The 24,019-nt window shown below is 44.4% G+C and overlaps 1 long non-coding RNA gene across 1 annotated transcript; it reads right to left on the bottom strand.

The window, feature by feature from the left end:
- Positions 1-1,278: 1,278 nt before the first annotated feature.
- On the bottom strand, positions 1,279-4,377 carry LOC122496098. Its single transcript, XR_006300679.1, has 3 exons — positions 3,363-4,377; positions 1,771-2,027; positions 1,279-1,453 (listed from the first exon to the last, which is right to left on the bottom strand). It is a non-coding gene; the product is annotated as an uncharacterized LOC122496098 (long non-coding RNA).
- Positions 4,378-24,019: the final 19,642 nt, after the last annotated feature.

Raw genomic sequence — 24,019 nt, 5'->3', positions numbered from 1 at the left:
TTAAAGGGAAGAGGAAAGCAGGGAGGGAGAACCCTAGAGATGGCAGCAGAGGAAGAACATAGTTGTTTTTTTTTTAATTTTTTAATGTTTATTTATTTTTGAGAGACAGAGTGTGAGCAGGGGAGGGACAGAGAGAGAGGGAGACACAGAATCTGATGCAGGCTCCAGGCTCTGAGCTGTCAGCACAGAACCTGATGCGGGGCTTGAACTCACAAACTATGAGATCATGACCTGAGTCGAAGTTGGACACTTAACTGACTGAGCCACCCGGGCACCCCAAAAAGGACATAGTTTGGTACTGCTAGCCTTGAAGGTAGAGGAAGGGGGCCAAGGAATGGGGGTGACCTATAGAAGTTGGAAAAGGTAAGGAAACAGTTTTTCCCTCAAAGCCTCTAGAAAGAATGAAACCTTTTATTGACTCAGTGAGACCCATTTCAGATTCCAGAACTATAAGATAATAACTTTGTGTGGTGTGAAAACCCCTAAATTTGTAGTAATTTGTTATAGGGCCGTAGGAAACGAATATAACAATAATTACTTAATATCATCAAATATTCAGTCAGTTTAGCTCAGCGTTTGAACTCATAGCTGAGAATTCTGGCCATTGTACTTCTCTGTTTGGACTAAAGGTCTAAAATATTGCTCTCATAAAAATATTTCAGAAGGCTTTAAGTCTATTTTTGACCAGAGAATCCAAATGAAGTATGTTGCTTCTAAAATGAAAGATAATTCTTGATGAAGAATATTTTATTTTATGTTACTCATTTTTTTTTTCATTCTTCTTCTACTATGAGTTATCTATTTTGCTAACCCTCGGGAGGGTAGATATACTATGACCCACTCTTTCTCCTTCAAGGCTGTGGCAGCAAGGATAGCACAGAGATTAAAAACATAACTTCTGGGACCATACTTTCTGGTTAATTTCAGTTCTGCCACCGGCCAGCTGCATGATCTAAAGCAAGTTAACTACTTTCTCTGATCATTGGTTTCTTCATAGATAAAATGGGGTTAATAGTGGTACCTACGTCCTAGGAATGCTATGAAAATCAAATGAGTTCGTTGTTATGTGTGGAATCCACAGGATGCTGCCTGAAACCTATTAAGCATTCCATAATTTTTTTTTGTTTATTATTATATTGTTCTTGGGTCAGACAGATCTTGTTCAAGTTCTGAATCCTTACCTTCAGGCCGACACAATGGGATTAATAATGAAAACTTACTGTATTTAACAAAATAACTGAAATATTTAGTATACAGCTCATAGAACACAGTGAGTAGTAGATGCATGTGATAACCATTTTTATTGTTCATTTAGTTGCTCACTTTACCTAGGAAATTCCGGGCTCAGTGATGTTCTATGAAATATTTACTGAAGTAAGGAAAGAAAAGCCAGGCAGTGCTCTTGATTCTGTTAGTTTCTTCCAGGTTGGTCATCCACTTTTGCTACTGTGCTCTGGTGGGAGGAAGCAGAAGAACAAGGCCGGGAAGGGGTTCAAAATTATTACAAGCATCATAGAAACACCCTAAACTAACTCCCAGTGAGGTATCCCTTGTATAATCCCCTCCTCTGCAGTGTGGACAGGACCTGTGACTAGCTTCTAACCAACAGAATATGGCAAAGAATGTCAGTCCCTCGATTCGGTTACGCTATATGGCAGAGTATCCCTGCTGTCTAAGACGTAAGCATAGAAGCGTTTTCTAGGAAACTTCTAAGTTAGCTGGAAAGTCATTATCTGCTCTTACTATGTCACAGTAATTTTCTGGCATTACCTGACTCTTCAGTGAAAAACTTTCAGTATCGTTGCAGTCTGCTGCATTTGACTGATGGGGCCGATCAGGAAGGGGGCCAGGAGAGACCAATTTCTCTATCCAATTTCATTCCAAGTTCTGGCACAAAATTTCTCTAGAGCGAGGATATCAGTCATAGCACAGAGACTCCCAACTCGTGGGGCTGTAGAGAAGCTCCGAGTACTAAGTAAAGTGTCACCAAGTCATACTCTCCACAATAGTAGAAATTAAAAGGCAGCCTGGAGAGAATAGGAAGGATTACCGAAGCACCTGCTTTTCAAAGCTTAATGACCACCCCCAAAAAGACTGAGAACCTGCTTGAGAGACCAGGGAAACTGAGGCTGAGGCACCTCCTGTGTGATGTAGGTGCGTGCATGTGCACACACACACACACACACAAACACACACACACCCCTCCATAATCATAGAAGCTTGAACAAATAATCCAAGATTTGCAGTCAGAAAATCTTTTATTTTTTTTAATGGTTTATTTATTTATGAGGGAGAGAATGCAAGCGGGGGAGGGACAGAGAGCGAGAAGGACAGAGGGTCTGAAGCAGGCTCCCAAATGACAGCAGCGAGCCTGATGTGGGGCTTGAACTGATGAACCGCGAGATCATGACTTGAGCTGTATTCAGCTGTTCAACTGACTGAGCCACCCAGGAGCCCAGAAAATCTTTTTTTGTTTGTTTGGTTTTTGTTTTTGTTGTTTGTTTATTTTTCAGAGAAAGACAGAGAGACAGAGCTCGAGCAGGGGAGGGGCAGAGAGAGAGAGGGAGACACAGAATCTGAAGCAGGCTCCAGGCTCTGAGCTGTCAGCACAGGACCCGACGCAGGGCTCGAACTCATGAACTGTGAGATCATGACCTGAGCCGAAGTTGGTTGCTTAAACAACTGAGCCACCCAGGTGCCCCCAGAAAATCTTTTATTTTCAGCATACATGTAACTTTTGTATTTTATCATTTACTAACGAGAATAAGGAACAGCCACTATGAACTTTTGTTTAGGTCCTTGAAGATCTATAAAGACCCTCCTTAGGGTACATACACCTATCAACATTTGGAGATGCTCACCTTCCGTGGCTGCCTGCCCTTCTCTGGCAATGGCAAAGGTACAGATTAAGACTCACTTCCTGCACTGCCAGCCGTAGCTGATCTCAACCTGGCTCCCCCTGGTCTCTATAGATACTCAGACCTGCTGATACTCTCAGCAGGAGGAATCTTGGGAACACCCGGGTCGTCTCTACCATTGACAGCAGAGATCACCAAGCCTCAGAAGAGTGAAGCCACGTATTCAAGGTCACACAACCACTCTGGTGCAGGGACAGGACCAGCAGCCAAAGCCTGGTCTTCTTTCCAGCTCTGCCCTATTGCTATTCTGCGTCTGCTGGAAGAAGGAGGCAGTGGATGTTCAGGGAATGCAAAGTCATGCTAGTGTTTGGATTTTAAAATTTAATATTGCAATTTTAGCCTAAAATAAAACCAAATTAAAAAGGTACATCTGCTGCAAAAAAAAAAATAAATAAATAAATAATGCACTTTGGGCGCTAATACACACAATTGTGAATAATTTACCTTGTAGATTTATTCCTAGTAGTAGGGCAGGCAAAGGCCCCAGGAGCAGGAAGGCAGCAGGGCTTTGTGGGACGTCTTTCCTCCTGGGGATTGCCCCCTCTTCCCTATTCCCTTCCTCAAAGCCATATAGTGGCCTCAAACTTCCCTGTGTTCTTAGGGGTACCCCTTCCCGCATCACAATTGACATTTCTTATGTTCACCAGGCGGCCAGCTGTATTCGTTTGCTAGGGCTACTGTAACCAAGTATCACAGCCTGGGTGGCTTAACCAACAGAAATTTCTTGTCTCATCTCCTGGAGGCTGGAAGTCCCAAATCCAGGTGTTGGTTGGGACGGCTGGTTCTTTCTGAGGGCTCTGAGGGAGGGCTCTGTTCCAGGCCTCTCCCCTTGGCTTGGTTGTCTTCATGTTCAATGGCATTCCCCCAGTATCTTCACCTGGTCACATCGTCTTCCATCTGTACATGTCTGTGTCCAACTTTCCCCTTCTTCGAAGAAGCACAACAGTCATATTTGATTAGAGCCCACCAGAATGACCTTGCTTTATCTTGGTTGCCTCTGTAAGCACCCGGTCTCCAAATCAAGTTATATTCTGAGGTACTGAGAGGTTTAGGATTTCAACACGTGCATTTGAGCCAGGGATACGATTCAACCCTTAATGCCAACTGCACTGGTAGACCACGTGGCTGTGAGTTGGCCGGAAGATAGGACTTGTTTCTCCCGGCTCTGAGTTCCTTTCTCAGTCTCACCATCGTCTGCCTGAGAGAACATGAATAGGTCACTGGTTCTTTCTAAGCTTCTACTCCTGTGTTTTCAAATTAGACGAAATCACACCTGCTTCTCAGAGCCGTGACGACAAACAGGACAGCATCCACAAAAAGCTCTAGGACAACACCTGATACATCGGACCCTTTCAGTACCTGTTTATGTTCCTACTTTTGTCCACACCAAGAAAATACCCATATGTAAGTACTTACTCTGATCATTATTAAAGGAAACTGAGCAAAATACATCTACATATCTGACCTTGGGAGCTTTCGTTCAAAGAGAACGTCATATATAAAAACAAACAAAACCAGTATATAAAATAAAGCACGGTAGTGGGAAGGATGGGACCAACTACCAAGGATCCTTCTTCTCCCCAATATTTACATATTCCCTGAGAACACTCAGGAGTAATTTCTTCCTTGTTTTTCGAGGTGTGCAGGGCAACGGCTTGGGTAGTTTTACTTTATATTTAAAAATAACAAGGGGCACCTGGGTGGCTCAGTTGGTTAAGCGTCCGACTTCGGACAGGTCACGATCTCACAGCTTGTGAGTTCAAGCCCTACGTTGGGCTCTGTGCTGACAGCTCAGAGCCTGGAGCCTCCTTTGGATTCTGTGTCTCCGTCTCTCTCTCTGTCTCTCCCCTGCTCATCCTCAGGCTCTCTCTCTCTCTCTCTCTCTCTCTCTCAAAAATAAATAAACATAAAAAAATAACAAATGGGATCTATGTATGGTTATGAAATGCAATAGAAAAGTTGAAAATATCATTACATACTTTTTTCATAAAAATCTGTTTATTTGTTTTTGGTAAAAAATAGGACCATATAATAAGTGTCGTTCGATAAATCTTCACATTCCCTATGTTAACAACGCCCCTTGAACATTGTTCTATGTTAACGCATGTCCTTCCCTAAATCATTTTCAATGGCTAAATAGCTTTTTGTTATATCGGTGAACCAAAAGTTGATGGGCATATAACTTTTGGCAAATTTTGAATTATTCTGATAATGAATATCATTTTTAGACCTTGTATATAGCTAATATTATCCAGTATTATTATTATTAGTAGTAGTATTGACCAATGCTTTGATGAGATCCTTAATCTTTCTACATCTCCTTGCTCTCTCCACTGGTATGATCATTAATCTTTGCATATATAGACCCAAACCGAATAGCTGGGATTGCGGAAGATGAAAAGGACATGTTATACACAGAGCTCTATTCACAAGAGTTTTAAAAATCCGACACAAGGATTTGTAAATATATCTGGAGAGACTTATTATGCTTGTGCTTCAAATAAATTAGTTACCAAACTGCTGCTGAAAAAAAAAAAAAAACCTCTTCCAGCAGGACATTTGAAAATAGTAGGGAGAGAGGATATAATAATTAGAATTCAGAAGAAGGTACTAATGAGTCATAGAGGAATCTGGAGAAAGGGTTTTGATTGGGAAGAAAAATGGCTGAGGGAGCATTCAGAAAGGAGCCTGGAAAGGAAGTAGACCTTGTCCATAATGTAGGCATAAAGGGGGAATCCCGCCCAGAAAGTGGTACAAAAAATCAAAGATCTCGCCTGAAGTAAGGAACCCCTTTATGATTGCTGGGGCTTTTGTCTTTATGGAATTTTGTGAGAAAGTGCTGGGAGGATGTGGGTTCTGGAGTTGAAGCTCATTGTGTTGTGCAGACTTAAGCAAGTCAGTTACTATCGCTGGGCCCAGCTTTCTCAATCTGTAAACTAAGGACACTGGATTAGAAAATGAATAAGGTCCCTTTTAGATTCTATTTTTAAAAATCCTTAGTCTTTTAAGATTGCACGGATAGAAAACTAACAACTTAATGAGTAAAGAGGCTAGGAGGTTAAAAGTGCAAAGTCAGGGCTTCACCAAATGTTATTAAGCCTCGGGTCCCACCTCTGCTAAAGCCCCATCACTCCTGCCCTCTCTTCTGGCTCCTGTCAATTCACTATTCAGATCAACTAATTCTGTCTGAAAAGAGAATGGAAAATCTCCGTGTCATCCGATACACTTTCGCTTTGATGGATGAGGCTTAAGTTCCAAAGAGAGTGTTAGGCAGGAAAATCCGGCTCTTTCAAACTAATTACTGCATATCTGATTTATTTTCCTCCTTAATGCTGTTTATTTTGTTTTTATTCAAAATATAAAATTGCTCCCAGAGTTGGGAGATTAATGGCTTTCTTCTCCTTTAGCAACAGATCATTTGTGGATCCAGGTTATAAATAGGAGGTTAGAATCCATGACTCATTGTTTTGTTTTGTTTTGTTTTGTTTTTTCCTTGTTCATACAGGATGTCCCTTGAGATTAACTGTGGCTTTTTTTTTTTCCTGTCAAGTTAGAAACATTAACATCTAATTATTTGTGGGCTGCTGTGTGCAAGGTTTTTGTTTTTAGGAAAATGTAATGCTTTTTTTGTGTGTGCCATTCTCCTGGAAAATTTCATATTTTGATAAACTAGAATTTCAAACATCATTGAGCCACGGCTTGATTGATCACATTTTTGCTTGATTGATTCGTCCATCCATTTAACAAATGTGTATTTATCATACACTGACTCCATATAAGGAATGTGCATGTTCACTGTCTCAAATACAGCAGGCTCTGATACTGAGGCTGGAAAGAACAGAGGTAGGGAATTGCTTCTTGGGTCAATTTGTTCTATGCTTGGAGTTTATTCATTTGTTTATTACGTGTTTCCTACTCATCCATCAAACATCTGCTACAGTTACCCATCCTGCTGGGGTTTTTGCACAAGTATGGTGCATTTGCCATTCGTCCGTTCATTTATTCAGCAGCAAAAGCAAAAACAAAATACAATCCCCTACCGGGTGTCACTCCCCAACTGGACTGTGAGATATCAGGAAAACTGTTTTGAAGGGCTTTGGATGACATATTTAAAGAACTTCGACTTAATTTAGTATCTGTTGTTGTTGTTGTTGTTGTTGTTGTTGTTTTCCCCTGCTTTATCCATGCTCTGCTGTACTCCCTGGCTGTTGAACTTGAGACAAGTTACTTAACCTCTCTGTGCCTCAGTTTCTCATACATTAAGTGGTGTACCCATCAGTATGCAGTCAAGAAAATAGAATGCACTGCAGATATTTCCAGCAGAGAAGGCTTCAATGCAGGTGATTAGTTATAAGCCTTGGGAAGAGATCGAAGAATAAAGGGGAGAAGAGAACGACCAAGAGGGGAGTAGGCACTTGCTTACCAGACTTGGCGGGAGCGCAGCCTGCGCGTGCTGTTCATCCGCTAGAGGCATGGTCGCTGCCGTTGCTCTCAGGCAGTCCCCGCAGCTGTGAGGACCAGAAGCGGCACCCCCACTAACACCGCTACCACTGGGGGGGGGGGGGGGGTGGGAACACCCGCGGCAGCAGAGAGCAAGCAAAACAAGACAAAGGCAAACTTCTCCCTTCCTCCAGCGTTCCAGTCTCTCCCAGTGCCTCCCACGGGTGAAGCCCAACCAGGAGGCAGCTGACCAGGGGGCCTGGGAACTGTAGTGTGCAGGCTCCCACGCGGTGTAAAGGAGAACAGCAGAGGGCAGGAATGGAGCTGGGAGCTGACAGGCAACCAGCACAAATGGGGACAAGGACCTTGTCTGCTTGCTGTGAGTTAATGAGTTCAAGTACGCAAGGCCCTTTAAAACAATACCTGGTGTTAGTAAGCAGTTGCTTTTAAGAATTACCGCTATTATCTAGTGACTCAGGGAGTCAGGGAGGGCGTGTCAACAGAGGGGTAACAGAAGCAGATTTACATCTGAGAAAGTGCAGCTGGGGGCCATGGAAAAGGAAGAACATTAATGGGTCACATGAAAGGCAGGGACCACTTAGGAGCGGGTTGGAATATCTGTGCAATAATGGGGATGGAAAAGAGGGAACTGATTATAGGGTTATTGAGGCAATAGAATTATCCAGACACAGTGATTGGTAGGAGGATGTAGAAGGGTCCTGTTCCAAGATGGTTCCAAACTTTGGGTATGAATGACTGTGTGGAGAGGGGATGGTCTCATTACCCATCATTATGTCCTCCAGACGAGGGTGGAGTGTGTCTTATTTTTTTAAGTCTTTATTTATTTATTTTTCAGAGAGAGAGAGAGAGAGAGAGAGAGAGAGAGAGAGAGAGAGAGGGAACGAGTGGGGGAGGGGCAGAGAGAGGAGAGAATCCAAAGCGGGCTCTGCACTGACAGCAGCGAGCCAGATGCTGGGCGCAGACTCAAGAACTGTGAGATCGTGATCTCAGCCAAAGTCACACTCAACCAACTGAGCCACCTGGGCGCCCCTGGAGTGTGTCTTATTGATCAATAACTCATTGCAACGAGGAGAGTGCACAGTAGTCTTTGTGTTTGTGCCTGATTATTATTTATTGAGTGAAGGAAACAATGAGTAAATTACTTAATGCCTTCACTTTATTAAAGATGAAATTGAAATATGGAGACAGTAGTTCACTTTCCCAGAGTTCTGTAACTAGTAACTAGCTAAGTCACAATTGTGAGTTTTCTTATGTCCATTGCCCTTTGTAGTGACCACACAGGGGACATAACACCACAAGCACATGAAACCATTGGTCCCTGTGCCAACTGTGGTTCTAGAATAACTAGAGACCAGATTCCTACTTTTAAGAGAGAAATTAGGATAGGCAGCCTATACCCACACAAATAACCATGATGGCTGCTGACATTTGGACACTCTTCAGGAAAGAAATGGAGATCAGTTCCATTTATTTAAACAAGCATATGTAATCTGCCCAGGCTGTTTCTGTGTTAGGAGCTGGGGTATACCTTCAAATAGGATGCATCCTTTCTCTCAAGGGTCTTGCGACAAGGGATAGAATCTGGAAAATTATGTTGCAGGAGCTTTTCTGGATTTAGAAAGGTAGAACACTGGAAAAGAATATGAAAACTTACCCTGCGCACCATACCCATCTCGCAGTGGGTGCTGCCCACCCTGGGATTTCTTTGCAAATAGCACAGACCAGAGTCAGAGCACCTGTGGGGCCAGCCTGGGTACCGAGACATCTCTACCATACCTCCCAAGGAAGACCTGGGAGATGATGTCCCATATCTGTGTAACCTAGAATATTCGTTAGAAGTGTAGGTTCTTGGGCCCCAACCAGACCTGCTGAATCAGAATCTTGTGGGCTAGGAGCTTCTGGCAAAAGTTCATGCCTGAGAAATGCTTCCTCTGGCCTCAAGCCAGGACCCTGCCCTGTTCATCTGTCACTGACTTGCTCCTTTCCTGAAAGGCAAAAGTAGTGTCTACTTCATTCAATCGCTTCTCTTTCACCAGAGCCCTCCTCATGTATTATGCATGCCTCTACATCTGTGTGCCTTCCCACTAGCCTTTCTTTGCTCTGTGATGACAAAAGTCACTGTCTAATTGCAATCCCCCAACTCCCCACAATGCATGGGACTAGGTTCAAGTTCCCGGACGTACTTTGCTTCCTCTTGACCTTAAGCATCTGCACAGCTAGTCCTCACTTGACCATCATCTCCATTTCTTTGTTTTGTTGTCTCTTAGTCAACCACCTGAACAGCTCAAACATGTTCTCCACCAGGAACCCATTCTATACTTCTCAGATTGCCACAGGTTCTTGGTGCTCCCCTTATCGGAGTCATTCTTTTTATTATTGTAGCTTTCTCTTTGCTTACCTGACACTTCTGTCTCTCATGCTTGACCGTGCACTTCTGTGAAGGGAGGGAATTGGGTCAGATTCTTGGGACCCCCAGATTCTGGTCTGTAAGGTTAGTCTCCGCTGAGTTAAAGGACAGCAGAGTTGATGAGCTAACTACACATCCTAGCCTCTGGCACACGAGCTCTACCCTGGGTTCTGGGGAAAGAGAAAGAGAAAGTTTCCCTCCAGACCACGGTGTCAGCTTAACATCTGCCACTTCTGGACAGTGTCCTACGGCTGGGTGAGCCTTGTATCTTTGTACCTTTGGGTGATTATCCCTGTTTGAAGAAGGTCTTGAGGGTAAAGGGGAAGTCCCCACCAGGGGTCAAAGCCCTCTGCACATTCCGAGAAACTTGACCCGAAGAAGAGGTAACACCGCTTTTCCCTTCCCCCAGTCATTGCAGAGGGCAAGCTTCTCCACCCTTCAATCTCAGAAACAGAAGCCTGTCCCCAACACACCCAGTCATTTGTTTTCCAGGATTTGAAGCAGAATTAATTAGCTTGGAAAAGCATGGGGAGAATGGTAAGTATTATTAATGGCACAATTAACAGTTCCTTCCTACAGGGGCTGGGTGGCTCCGGTCTCCCTTGGACAGCTCTTAAAGATGGACCCTGTTCTCCTCATTTTCACTCTAATAAACTCTGCTGAGTGCCCTGGGACTCTGTTCCCAGCCACTCCCTGGCAAAGTTGTTACCAAGGACCCACCTGTACCAGGATGAGGTTGAGTCCCAGGCTGCTGCTCACTCTGTGGCAGAGGAAGTGGATGGACACCAGGCATAAGTTCTCAGCAAAGGAGGGAAAACCTAAGGGATGCAAAAGGGAAGCAGACAGAATGTGAATCAGCACTGTGTCCCAGGATCTATGCTTGATGCTTTATTCGCTCAATATAATCCTCATCACAGCCCCATAAGGTAGACACATTGCTATCTCCATTGTACAGGCACAGAAAGGAAGGCTCACAAAGGATACATGCATTGTCCAAGGACACTTTTCTAGTAATTATCAGAGGATTTACCAAAAACCTCTTTTGGTTTGGCTTTGAAATAACAAGTGTTCAACCAACATGTAGTATTGATAGATTCTCTACAAGGACCTAACACTTTACTACAGGTCCTGTGCATGGGGGTTTGTCCCCATCCCCCACCCAGATGCCACCCCCCTCAATAAATCTCTCTGGGCTTAGCACTTGCCTTCACCACGGATCTATCCCATTTCCTTTCTTTCTTCTATTTGTCCACTAGTATTGCCGCCTTTTCTGGATTCCTATGGCAAATGAGAGATGATTCAAGTTAATGATTAAAGAGACCTGCCTTGGAGTCAGTGTGCATTACAACCAAATATCAGCTCTGTTAATTGATAACTTTGCACTTTGGGAGATGTATTTAACCGTTCTATGCCTTTATTTCCTCATCTCTAAACTGGAGATAATGATAGTTAATTCGATTATTGCTGACCCCTAGAATCCCCACTCTTTCCATATTTTCAGCTGAGTCAAGCCTCAGCTCCTCCAGGGAGCTTTATGTGGCCCATTACATTGAGTTAAGGACCCCGCTCTGTCCTCTGATACTATCCTATATGCTTTCTTGGATGACTACCCCCACCACATTATTTTATAAATGCCTACTGCACTTGACTAGTACTATGTGCTGTACCATGAAATACCATGTGTTGTTCATCTTTGGATTCCCCAATAAACCAGGATGGGTCCTAGCATATGATGGGTCCTGGCTAGGATGGGTCCTAGCATATGATGAATCTCCAACTAACATTTGTTGAAAAAGTGAATGAATAAATGAATGAATGGGTAAAGTGATTGTGAAGTTGACTTTTGAAAGATGAGTAGAGAGGCAGGCGGACAGGGAGGCAAGAGGTAGAAAGAAGGACAGCTTAAATAGAAGGAGCTATGTGAACAGAGGCTCGGAGACATGGAGCCTTTGGGGATCTGTATGGGAACTGAGAGTAGCTGAGGACAACAGGGTTACAGGCTCCAAGTTAGGGGGACAGAGTGGCATTAAGTCCAGGGTCCTTTTGCTTCTGGGATCAACACTTCCGAAGCCTTAAGTCTCAGGATCCATCGAGGCTTGAAAGGAACAAAATATTGGTTCAGCATGAAGGATGTTTTTGTTGTTTTGGTTTTTTCCAGTTGAATCACCAGATAATGCATTGATTTGGTCACACTTTGAAACCATCCAGTAGGTATATTTGTAGAAAAAACAAACAAAAAAGTACTTTTCATTCAAGTCACAGTTCAAGACAACAAAACAAAACAAAACATGTTTCTTTAATTAAAAGAAGCACTTAAACCATTTTGGCATTTCTGAAATTGTCACCCATCGGTCAAACTACCGTGTCTGCGTTGCCAGGGCAGGGGTCCTAGAATGGGCATTTTATCCCTGTACAAAGTATCAGAAAGGTGAGACCGGTTTTTCTCTCCAGCCCCGTCACCAAATCCTCCATAAGGAAGGAAGAGTCATTTTTCTGATTGATGGGAGAAGATTTCTTCCACTAGTTCAGAATATTTTCAGACTGGAGTGGTGACTGATTAAAGGTTGAAATCGATAAAAGGTTTAGATTTACATCACATAAATATGGAGGATGTTGTAAATATAGTTTCCGCGAGATTTATTTCGGGTTGGGTGTGCGCACACACATGTGTGGGATCATAACATAAAACATATCTTTATTTATGTATTTATGTATGTATGTATTATTGTATTGTATTTTAATTCCAGTTAGTTAACATACAATGTGAGGTTAGTTTCTGGTGTACAATTTAGTGATTCAACACTTCCTTACATCACCCGGTGCTCATGACAAGTGCATTCCTTAATTCCCATCCACAATTTCACCCACCCCCCTGCCCACCTCCCCTCTGGTAACCATCAGTTTGTTTTCTATAGTTAAGAGTCTGTTTCTTGGTTTGTCTGTCTGTCTGTCTGTCTCTCTTTTTATTTTTGTTTTGCTTTGCTCATTTGTTTTGTTTCTTAAACTACACACGAGTGAAATCATATGGTATTTGTCTTCCTCTGACTTATTCAGCTTAGCATTGTACTTTCTAGCTCCCTCCGTGTTGTTGTAAGTGGCCAGGTTTCGTTCTTTTTTTTATGGCCGAGTACTGTCCCATTGTGTATATATACTGTATCTTCTTTATCCATTTATCTATTGATGGACACTTGGGCTGCTTCCATAATTTGGCTATTATAAATAACACTGGGTGCACAAACATAAGGGTACACAGGATGTGAGGGTGATCTGGCTGTGACACCCGTCACCCCATTGATCACTAGCGTTGAGTTGGCCGATCTGGCTGGGGGTGCTGAGGTCCCCTTCCTCCATCACTGCTCCTTGTGCATCCCTCCCGAAACTGCGCGATTGGGCGATTGGTCTGTCGAAGAGGACGACCTTCCCCGATCGAGGAGGATCGTTCTTTGGGCGAGTCCATAGGAGTAGTTGCACTTGCCTCTAGCGTCTCCAAATAAGCTCTCAAGGTCCTTTCTCAGGAGAACGCAGGGTAGTCAAGTTTCCAAGACTCCGGACACATCCAAAGGAGGTGCTGCGTGACGCAGCCTGCCTTTCTTTTAAAACAACAACAACAGGGGCACCTGGGTGGCGCAGTCGGTTAAGCGTCCGACTTCAGCCAGGTCACGATCTCGCGGTCTGGGAGTTCGAGCCCCGCGTGGGGCTCTGGACTGATGGCTCGGAGCCTGGAGCCTGTTTCCCATTCTGTGTCTCCCTCTCTCTCTGCCCCTCCCCCGTTCATGCTCTGTCTCTCTCTGTCCCAAAAATAAATAAACGTTGAAAAAAAAATTTTTTTAATAAAAAAATAAAACAACAACAACAAAAAACAACAACAAAAAACCCACAGAGGGGTGCATATATCTTTTTGAATTAGTATGTTCATATTCTTTGGGTAAATAGCCAGTAGTAAAATTACTTGATTGTATCGTAATTCTATTTTTAATTTTTTAATTTATTTATTTATTTTGAGAGAGAGAGAGAGAGCACATGAGCAGGGAAGGGGCAGAGAGAGAGAGAGAATTCCACGTTGACAGTGCAGAGCCTGATGTGGGGTTCGATCTCACAAACCGTGAGATCATGACTTGAGCTGGAATCACGAGTTGCATGCTTAACTGACTGAGCTACCCAGGTGCTCCCGTTTTTAACTTTTTGAGGAACATCCACACTGATTCCACAGTGGCTGCACCGGTTGGCACTGCCACCAGCGAAAACATATCCCTTCTTGTAGGTCTTGGTCAAAACCTTTTATGCTTCTTTACTAGTTGGTGTCCCTGGACTGAGATGGCTCATCACAGGCCATTACTCCTGCAGGGTCTGCCTGTCTTCACTTCCTCAGGTCACTTGGCCTGCTTCATGAGCACGATGTTTCCTTTGTTTGCTTCATGTCCAATGTAGTAAGGACATCTGGATCCAGGGCCTCTTCTGGAGGCAGGTTTAGAGGCCCACGGTTTCACTGGTGGTCGGTTAGGGTCAGGAAGTTAGAGCCAGGCTGAGTTTCTCGGTGCTGCGGACTGAGGAGCACGTCCTTCCTTGGCAGAACAGCTGTAAGGAATGGAGTGGTGGGGGTACGAACAAAAGCACGGCCAGCCATGAGGACCAGCGGGGGCTAAGAGGCAGCCCTCTCTCTGTGTGCCAGGCCGTGTGCCCATGGGGCTGCTGTCGCCAGAAAGGGCCCCTTTTTCTGTCTCATCTGAAAGCTCCCCTGCCGGCCCTACGGCTTTGCAGACTCCACCCAGGAAAATGTACAACCCTTCCTCTTGGCAGCATATCCAAGCTGTAGTTGTCCAATCCAGTTTCGTCCACGACGAAGTTGAGATTTTTATTTCCGGACACCGGTATCTATCGTCAATGGGCTCCCAAGTCAGAAGATGAAGGCTTGTAATTGTTACCTCCGAGAAACCACAACATCTATGTGCCCAGCTAATGAAGGGTTGGTTCCCTGCTCCCCACCCCTTCCGGAAGTCTATTAAGTCAATGTGTATCTAACAGCCAGAAATGTAAGCCATGGCATTTGGGCTTGGCTCAGTCCCATGCATTGTTGGGGGGTTTTCCATTTTGGACTTGCTTTTTCCTCCTGTTCTCAGTTGGTGCCTCAACTGAGAGCTGGAGCCTCTGAGTTTGTGAGGGACTTTGTTCTATCCTGTTCCTTTTTCCTTCCTTCCTTTAACGCCGTTCTTTTCTTCTTCCTCTCCATTCCTTCCGCAGCTCCTTCAGATCTGTCTCTCCCATGCTCTAGTGTTTTCTGAGTACCAACTTTGGTTAACCGCTGCCGTTATTCCGTGCAGGTCACACCCTCCCTTGTGATACACACACAGAAACAACAAAAATTGAATGCGAAGAAGGGCATGACCCTGGTCTTTTGATTCTACTCCACACCTCTTTCTATTTTGCTTATATTACATAGGGCATTTATTCTGATTACGGCAGGGAGACATGCTTAGAACCAGATACACATGCATTAAAATTTATTTTCTCCTATTAATTTCTCAGAAAGGCTTACCTTTCTGAGCCTCAGTTCTTTAATCCTTATGTTGGGAATAAGTTGGAAAGACTCACTGAAGACTGATTGATTTTCTTCTCTCTTTCAAATGATGCTGCTCCCAAACAGTTACCTGGTACTTTCAGGGTAGGCAGAGATACAATGTCACCTTCATGCTGATCTTTAGGGCGTTATGTTAGGCATGCGGGCAGATGTCAGATTGTCGCGGGATTTTTTACCTCAATACCCGGGGTTCGTCGTCTCACTGCTTTGAAGAACGAAGAGGTGGACACAAAATGAGCAGCAGGCAGAAGTTTATTAGAGTATAAGATCAGAAAGGAAGAAGAGTAGAAAAGCTCTCTTTACAGAGAGGGGGTGTTCGAAAGCAAATGCCCACTACAATAGGCAAGGGACTTTGTTTTATAAGGTTCTGATTGACTCTCCCCTGTTCTCTCCCCCCGCGTTCCTTCTCAGGTCCTACCCTTACAGGCTTGATAGTTCTAGGTGCTGGGTTGTCCATTCCTGATTGGCTCAGTTCCATTGTATGAGGGGTGGCCTAAGGCCATATCATTCCTAGTGGGTCATACATTTTATGGTCCACTATTTGTTTTTAGTTAGGTCTTTTGTCAGATTCCTGAGGGAAACCTGAGGGGGAGCAGGTGGTATCTGTTACTTTCCTAAGAGGAACCTTAAGCCTAAGGGGGTTTGCTGTGGTCAGACAATCCCAGCATTGTTCCAAAATCTGTGTTCCTCCCCCCCCCCCCCTCCCCGGCCCCAGGGATCTCAGTCCTAATTTTTCCCTCCCTGCCGACTGAATCCTATCATAAGATGGTCCCACCCAAGGAGAGGGTGAATCCAAAATTGTATTTCTGCTTAATTCCATTCCCTTTAGACAGCAGCCAACAGTCCATGACCTCCTTACCTCTGCTCCTTGTGGCCTGCAGAGCTCTGGGGAGTGGTGGGCCATTTTGTTTAAGGGACCCAGATGATATTCTGAGGAAGAAAGGACTGGTACCAAAGACTCCAAGTGGAAAGAGCTACTCAGAGGACAATGGGAACATGACCTGCTCAGAGGTGGACAAAGGCAGCAGGGCCACCAAGTTCATGTTGGTATTATTTTCCCAGGGCTGCTGTTACCCTGGAAAATAAAGGGAGTTTTCGACCCACCCCAATCCCCCAACCCACACCCCAGGAGGCTGCAGGGTGGAAGACATAGGAGGGCAGGGCTGAAGGGAGGACCAACGCCCAGAGGTGATGCCAGGCTGAAACCTAAGGAGAACTAGGCCGACAATGTTCATCCTTGGGGCTGGCCAAGGAAGTGTTGGGAGAGTGATAGCCGATACTCGCTTTAAGGGGTGCCTTTTGTTCTTCATGGTAGTCACTTGACATTATTTTAATTAATTAATTTTTAAAAGTTTTTATTCATTGAATAAAGTATTTATTCATTTATTTTGAGAGAGAGAGAGAAAGAAAGACAGCAGAGCAGGGGCAGAGAAGGAGGGAGAGACAGAATCCCAAGCAGGCTCTGTGCTGTCCGCATGGAACCCGATGCAGGGCTCGATCTCATGAACACTGAGATCATGACCTGAGCCAAAATCAAGAGTTGGACACTTAACTGACTGAGCCACCCAGGTGCCCTGACATTATTTTTAAAAACTAACTCATTAAAAACAAGAACAGCTTTATTATGTGGTACTTTGCAGAATCGTGAGAATCTTCAGACCTCTTGGGAACATTTCGGACTTCTCTCAGTCTCGTAGAATGGGGACTTGAGATGATCTATTTAGGGATTCAAGGAAAGAGAGACATGAGAGAAGGCAGGGGAACTCAGGGACGTTAAAACATTGTCTCTTCTAATCATCAAGAAGATAGGAAGTGATGTGTGTGTGTGTGTGTGTGTGTGTGTGTGTGTGTGTTTAACTGCAGTGTCCATCTTTGCCACCTGAGTTGTAGAGGATGTCTTCAAATCACTTCTCAGAGCATACAGTGGTATAGAAGGGAGTCCAGGGGCGCCTGGGTGGCGCAGTCGGTTAAGCGTCCGACTTCAGCCAGGTCACGATCTCACGGTCCGTGAGTTCGAGCCCCGCGTCGGGCTCTGGGCTGATGGCTGGGAGCCTGGAGCCTGTTTCCGATTCTGTGTCTCCCTCTCTCTCTGCCCCTCCCCCGTTCATGCTCTGTCTCTCTCTGTCCCAAAAATAAATAAACGTTGAAAAAAAAAATTTTAGAAAGGAGTCCAAACATCTGGTCCTTCTCCTTCTAAGGAATCTCCACGTGCCTCATGTGGAGGGAAAGCTTGGCTCAAAAAGGTTATCTATTTCACGGAAGGTTAGGGAGTTTTCACATCTGGTAAATTCTTGAGTTGGTAGTAACTTCTGGAAAAAGTTTGAAGGTCAGTGAGAAAGGGTGAGCGAAATGCAGAATAAGGAGCAGGAAACTACATAAGAAGAAAATGTCATGTTCTTGTTATCACAGAAACAGAGTAAGCCAAGAACACGTAATCCGATTAAGTGGAGATGAAGTCTCCATAAAGACTGTGTGTATGCATCATTCCTGGTTACCTTGGTAACTCCTTCTTGGGGATCAGGATGTTATAATGAGAAAAAAAAAACAAAAACAAAAAGAAAAAAAACTTGTACCTGTGACCTAGCAAGAGCTCCCTGGAGGAAGGTCTGGGGAGAAGTGAGTTTGGCACAGTTTGGCCAAGAGGAAAATCTTGGGTACGGCAGACCACTGTGCCCTCTGCTGACTTGGATGCAGTCAGTGTAAATGACAAACTAAATGCATGGGGATCCACAGTGCTTCCCCCGCCCCACTCCAGGCCCCCTGGCTGGCTGGTGGGGGACTTTGCAAACACTGAACAGGGGTGGTAGAAACCGAGGCTCAGATGGCTATACCTCCCTTTATTATCTGCACAGCAGGATGGGCCTGCGGGAGTCCAGGCCAACAGCCTTTCATCTCTAACTGAAAGGTGGGCATGTCACCAGCCGCTATCTCGAAGGGGTTTATGAAGATTAAATGAGTTAATACACAGAAAACACTTTGAACAATGCTTGGCATGTAGTAAGTTTTCTTAATATGGTAGCTGTTAATATTGTAGTTGTTCATAGTATGTGACAGACAAAGTTGGAAGAGAACCCAGAGTCAGCACTTCAGTCTCGATCTGAGCATGATGTCTGGGATGGCAAAGAACAGAAAGGGAGGAAAATGTTGGTTGCTAAATAGAAGAAGATGGTCTGGGGCCAGGTCAAGTCCAAAATGCAGAGCTGGGTCAGAGTCCCTGGCTCCCAGAGAAGATGGTTCTTACACCAAGGACAGTGATTCCTGGGTCCACTTCCCAGGGTTATACTCTGTGACAGGGACCCCACACCCCAATGGGCTCAAACCTCAGGCATGATTGCTTCATTACTGGTTTGTTCAGCTCAGGCCCAGAAAAAAAAAGCTGTTCTCAAGTATAAGCCAGATTCGGGAGGCACTGACCCCAGCATCTGTGACCTTACAGACCTGCCAACGTCACGCATCTTCTCATCTTCTGACTCGGTTGTCAGGGCCAGCCTGACTACCATGACGAACAAAAGGCACCCCTTAAAGCGAGTATCGGCTATCACTCTCCCAACACTTCCTTGGCCAGCCCCAAGGATGAACATTGTCGGCCTAGTTCTCCTTAGGTTTCAGCCTGGCATCACCTCTGGGCGTTGGTCCTCCCTTCAGCCCTGCCCTCCTATGTCTTCCACCCTGCAGCCTCCTGGGGTGTGGGTTGGGGGATTGGGGTGGGTTGAAAACTCCCTTTATTTTCCAGGGTACTTTATCCCCCCTTTGGTTTCAACCTTCTCCTTGTAAATCACAGGTGCGTCTTGTCTTTCCTAACCCCAAAGGACATAGGAATGTTTTCCTAAGTTAGTGAGCTATTCATCACGTATCGTTAATCTTAGCAAGGCAGAAACTTTGAAAAAAACCTTTTTTTTAAATTCTCCCATCCCCTGTTCTTTTTATTTTAACGTTTTATTTATTTTTTTGAGAGGGACAGAGAAGAGTGTGAGTGGGGGAGGGGCAGAGAGAGAGGGAGACACAGAATCCGAAGCAGGCTCCAGGCTCTGAGCTGTCAGTACAGAGCCCGACACAGGGCTTGAACCTATGAACCATGAGATCATGACCTGAGCTGAAGTCATACTTAACTGACGGAACCATCCAGGGGCCCCTCTCACCCCCGTTCTTAAAGAAAGTCCAAGATACTCTCTCCCTTTTAGCAGCATCTGCTGGTGGAAGGAGAGAGAGGCCATGAAAGAATGTCTTCACTGTTGCCCAGAGCAACTTCTAGTGGCTATGGGCTTTTAGCTTTCTTTTTTTTTTTTTTCTTGCTATTTCAGGGAAAGCACACAGTAGATGATTGCAGTGAGTCCATAAACATTGGTCCTCCCCATGGCCTCCTCTTTACCCTTCTTCTTCTCCCTGAAAACAAGGGGAAGGCAGAATCAGACAGCCCTGGTGCTAAGGCTCTGTCCAATCATGACATTTACCAAACCTAGTGCTTTTCTGAGGATGGAACCCAGTTGTCTTGCCAGGAAATTTCACGGGAAACTTGGGCACTTTTAGAACTGTCTGTGGTATCTGGCATCATGCTGACACTCACTGCAGAAGTCAGAAATCTCACCCACAATCTTTGGTGTCAGCATTTCTGTGAAGCTGGTGGTGGGAAATTTATGCTTCTCTCTGGCTACTGTGCCTTCTCAACCCCCAGCGCATCTTCTCGGTTTTTTTGTTTTTGTTTTTTTGAGACCATCGTTTCACTGCAAGAGTCTGGGTCATTTATCACCATCTTCCAGATTCAGCAGGTTTTAAGGAGACTGGGAACCCAGTACACAGCCAAGGAAGGAGAGGATGTGGGAAGCCAACCCGAATTCACCTTAATATGGGTGGCCACCGAGTTGGTTGTTCTCTTCCAAAGAATAAACCTCCAGGCTTTTTGCTGCAGTAAAGCAACTGACTCCTGACTGTGATTCATAGAGAAATCAATGTGGGGTTTCACTGCTTCTTAAGCCTATTTTAAAGGAATCCTTTTGTTGTTAGCCTCCAAGGTCCCCCTCTCCAGAGATACACAGTGCCACCAATTTCTGGTTCTCTGGGGACACAGCATAAACCAGCTTGTACAACTGGCTTTCCCACTGCAGGCTTTGGATCAGCCCTTTGCATTCACTGTCATATCAATCATCCATCTGCTTTGTAGCTTCTCAGATTATGCCGCTATTATGTCCTCTCCTGTTTTCTTTGTCCTTGAGGGTTTGTACTTAGAATAATCCTTTCACTCTCTTTCGACTGGACTGCGTTTGGGTAGCTGAAGAGAAAAATGAGTGCGTGTTTCCGTCTTTAACTTTATTTTGTTTTTCAAGACAAACGGTATGTAATTTCTCTCCCCATCTAATTGCAGAAATTCCTCAGCACAAATTAGAGAAGCAGCGTGGAATTGGAAAAGTAGCGAGGGTTGATCACGGCAGTAGCCCTTTTAGCCGCTAAGCACAATCTTTAGCCATGTGGGTTTCATGTAACTGTCAAATGGGGACCAGAGTCGCTCCCTCAAAGTTCAATGAGATCAGGTATATACGGTATCTGGATTGCAGGATATATATATGAAATTTAGTTCTTGGTTCCCTTTGAACCCACAAAGGAATGTGGTTTATAATTAAACGTGAAGAGGTCAAATAAAACACTTGAAGTAAGACTGTGGGTGGCATGCATATTATCTCCCTTTGTGGCTGCCGTCTCTTCTTTCTTTGGACACCAGCCAAGGGGAGATCAGCCTGCCAGAATGATCCCGGAGCCCCAGGTCCCCACCTTTGTTACCAGTGGAGCCCTGGTTTCTTGGCATTTCCTGCTTCCTTTTGTCTCTCGAAGCTCATTTGTTTTCATTCCTATTCTTGGCCTGGATTTCAGGCTAATAAGAGCCATAGCACACACATAAATCCACTATTGTCATAAACCCTGGTAGCTTTGCTTCTGTGATTTAACAGTGACTGTAGGAAGTGAGGAATAAATTACAGCTGGGTGGCTAAGTGGTATGCATTACTCGTTTATGACTTTACATTTAAGTTTGAGAGTGTGACATTCCTTGTGCTGTGCTTAACAAACTTTCTCAAGAAGACTTGCGTATTAGGCCCAGCTGACTTTGCCGTCTCATTTTTGTGCGCCGTTGCTCTGTAACACTACGTTTCACCCCCAATTCCTCTGCATTAGGGATACACACGTACGCACACACATTCACACACACATATACACACGCATTCATATATACACATACACACACATGCACACCCACGTATACACACACATTCACGTGCACACGTACACATATACGCACACACCCACATATACACACACGTTCACATATACACATACACAAACACACACACACATACACACATTCACACCCACCTTCTATCCCACCACATTCACACAAACACATACACACATACAGATTCATATATACACATACACACACATGCACACCCATGTATACACACACATTCACGTACACATGTACACACATATGCACACGCATTCACATATACACATATGCAAACACACACACACACATACACACATTCACACCCACCTTCTACCCCTCCACATTCACACACACACATACACACATACACACACATACATACGGATTCATATATACACATACACACACATGCACACCCACGTATACACACACATTCACATACACACATACACACATACGCACGCACACACATTCACATACACACATACACACCCACCCACATATACACACGCATTCACACATACACATACACACACACACACATACACACACATATATACATGCATTCACATACACGCACACATAGATAACCACATATACACACGCATTCACATATACACCTACACAAACATACACATACGCATTCACATACACACACGTGCATACCCACATATACACATGCATTCACACATACACGTACACACACATACACACATATTCATACACACACTCACTCCGACCTCCTACCCCCTCCCCACAACCACACAGACACATATATACATACACACATAACCTACACCAGCATCTCTCAAAGTTTGGTCTCTAGACCGTTAGCATCAGAAATACCAGGTTTACATATTAAAAATGGAGATTTTTGGAACTTACCCTGTAAGAAGTAATGGCACTTTTTGTGCTCAGACCCCTCCCTTGGACTCCCTTCTCACAATGCACACAATTAAATACGTGGGACCTACAAGGGGAAATAATTATATAGTTTTCTATCTCTATAACTATATATCAATTTTCTGATGTGGTAATATATATGTTTATTTATTAACACATTAAATAAGATTTAACATCAAGTTTAATAGCTTCAGTTGTTTCAGCATAAACATTATTTTGCAGTATCTACAACAATAATAACGTGACTTCAAAATATTTGGGGTGTCTGTTGGTGGCATCACAGATACTGATACTTCCCGAGTTTGTGGCCTACTTTCAAAATGCTAAACTTCTCTTAAAGGTTAGTGAAAAGAGGCACCTGGGTGGCTCAGTCGGTTAAGCGTCCAACTTCGGCTCAGGTCGCTAACTTAGTTTGTGAGTTTGAGCCCCGTACCTGGCTCACTGCTGTCAGCACAGAGCCTGCTTCAGATCTTCTGTCCCCCTCTCTCTGTCCCTCCCCAACTTGCACGCTCTGTCTCTCTCTCTCTATCAAAAATAAATAAACATTAAAAATCATGTTACGAAAAATAAGGGTTAGTGAAAATAAAGATGTGAAATGTTTTCCATCCAAGGTCAGGGACCTCCTGAATTTGAGTTAGGTACACCAAGTTTTAAAAAAACAACAACCCTCGTCTAAACCTCAGAGAGTCAAGTCTCAGAGAGATGGTCTAAGAATCCGCATTTCAGCAAGTTTCCAGAACAGGAGACCGTCTGCCTGAGCATTGTGTTCCAAACAGCTATACTTTCAAGGCTCCTTCTGCTTGCAGGGCTTGCCCCAACATTGCCACATTTTCCCTGATAATTGTCTTCATCCTACACCCTATCCTCAGGCAGATTTTGTTTCTCTTTTATCTGGGCTCCATAGCACTTCTGGAATGTGCTCATTGTTCTGTTCCCTGTTCCACCCCACCATGGAAGACAAGGATAGAACAGTCTGTCAGAAAATGTTAAGATCAGCAGAAAACACATAAAGAACACATGAAATCCTGGATAAGATATTTCGCTTTTCTGTTGAGTGAGAATCTATAAAATAACGGGCATTTGGGAATGGCCTTTTTAGATCATCTGCCTTTCCCTGAGCTCCATATCATCATAGGTTTGGGGTTTTGTCCTTGGATTTCCAAGCAGGCTCCTGGGCCACCTTCGTCACCTGCAGGGTGTGACCCTGGGGACCCTTCCCACTTACCTTCTTTCCTCCCAAATCAACACCCTGAGCCCTTTTAACCCTGTCACCCACTCTGTCCTGTCTTCAAAGTCCACTCTTCCACGTTAAGTATCCTTTTATGTTTGTTTCTGCAGCTGCTAGAGGCCTAGCAGGGGTTTGGGGTTTGGGGATAGAAGTGGGAAAGAGAAGCAGTGGGTTTCACAGTTCACTGGTCTGCCAGAGGGTGATTATATGAAGAAAAAAAAAAATCCACAAAGGCCTTATTCCACAAAACCCAGCTCCTATAGACACATCTTCTATACCTTATTATATCCTGTATCTTATGCTGAAGAGGGTC

The sequence above is a fragment of the Prionailurus bengalensis genome, chromosome F2, assembly GCF_016509475.1.
Source record: "Prionailurus bengalensis isolate Pbe53 chromosome F2, Fcat_Pben_1.1_paternal_pri, whole genome shotgun sequence".
NCBI classification, from domain to species: domain Eukaryota; kingdom Metazoa; phylum Chordata; class Mammalia; order Carnivora; family Felidae; genus Prionailurus; species Prionailurus bengalensis.
Note: the sequence above shows the minus strand (reverse complement) of the source record. Positions and strands in the feature narration are given on the sequence as shown.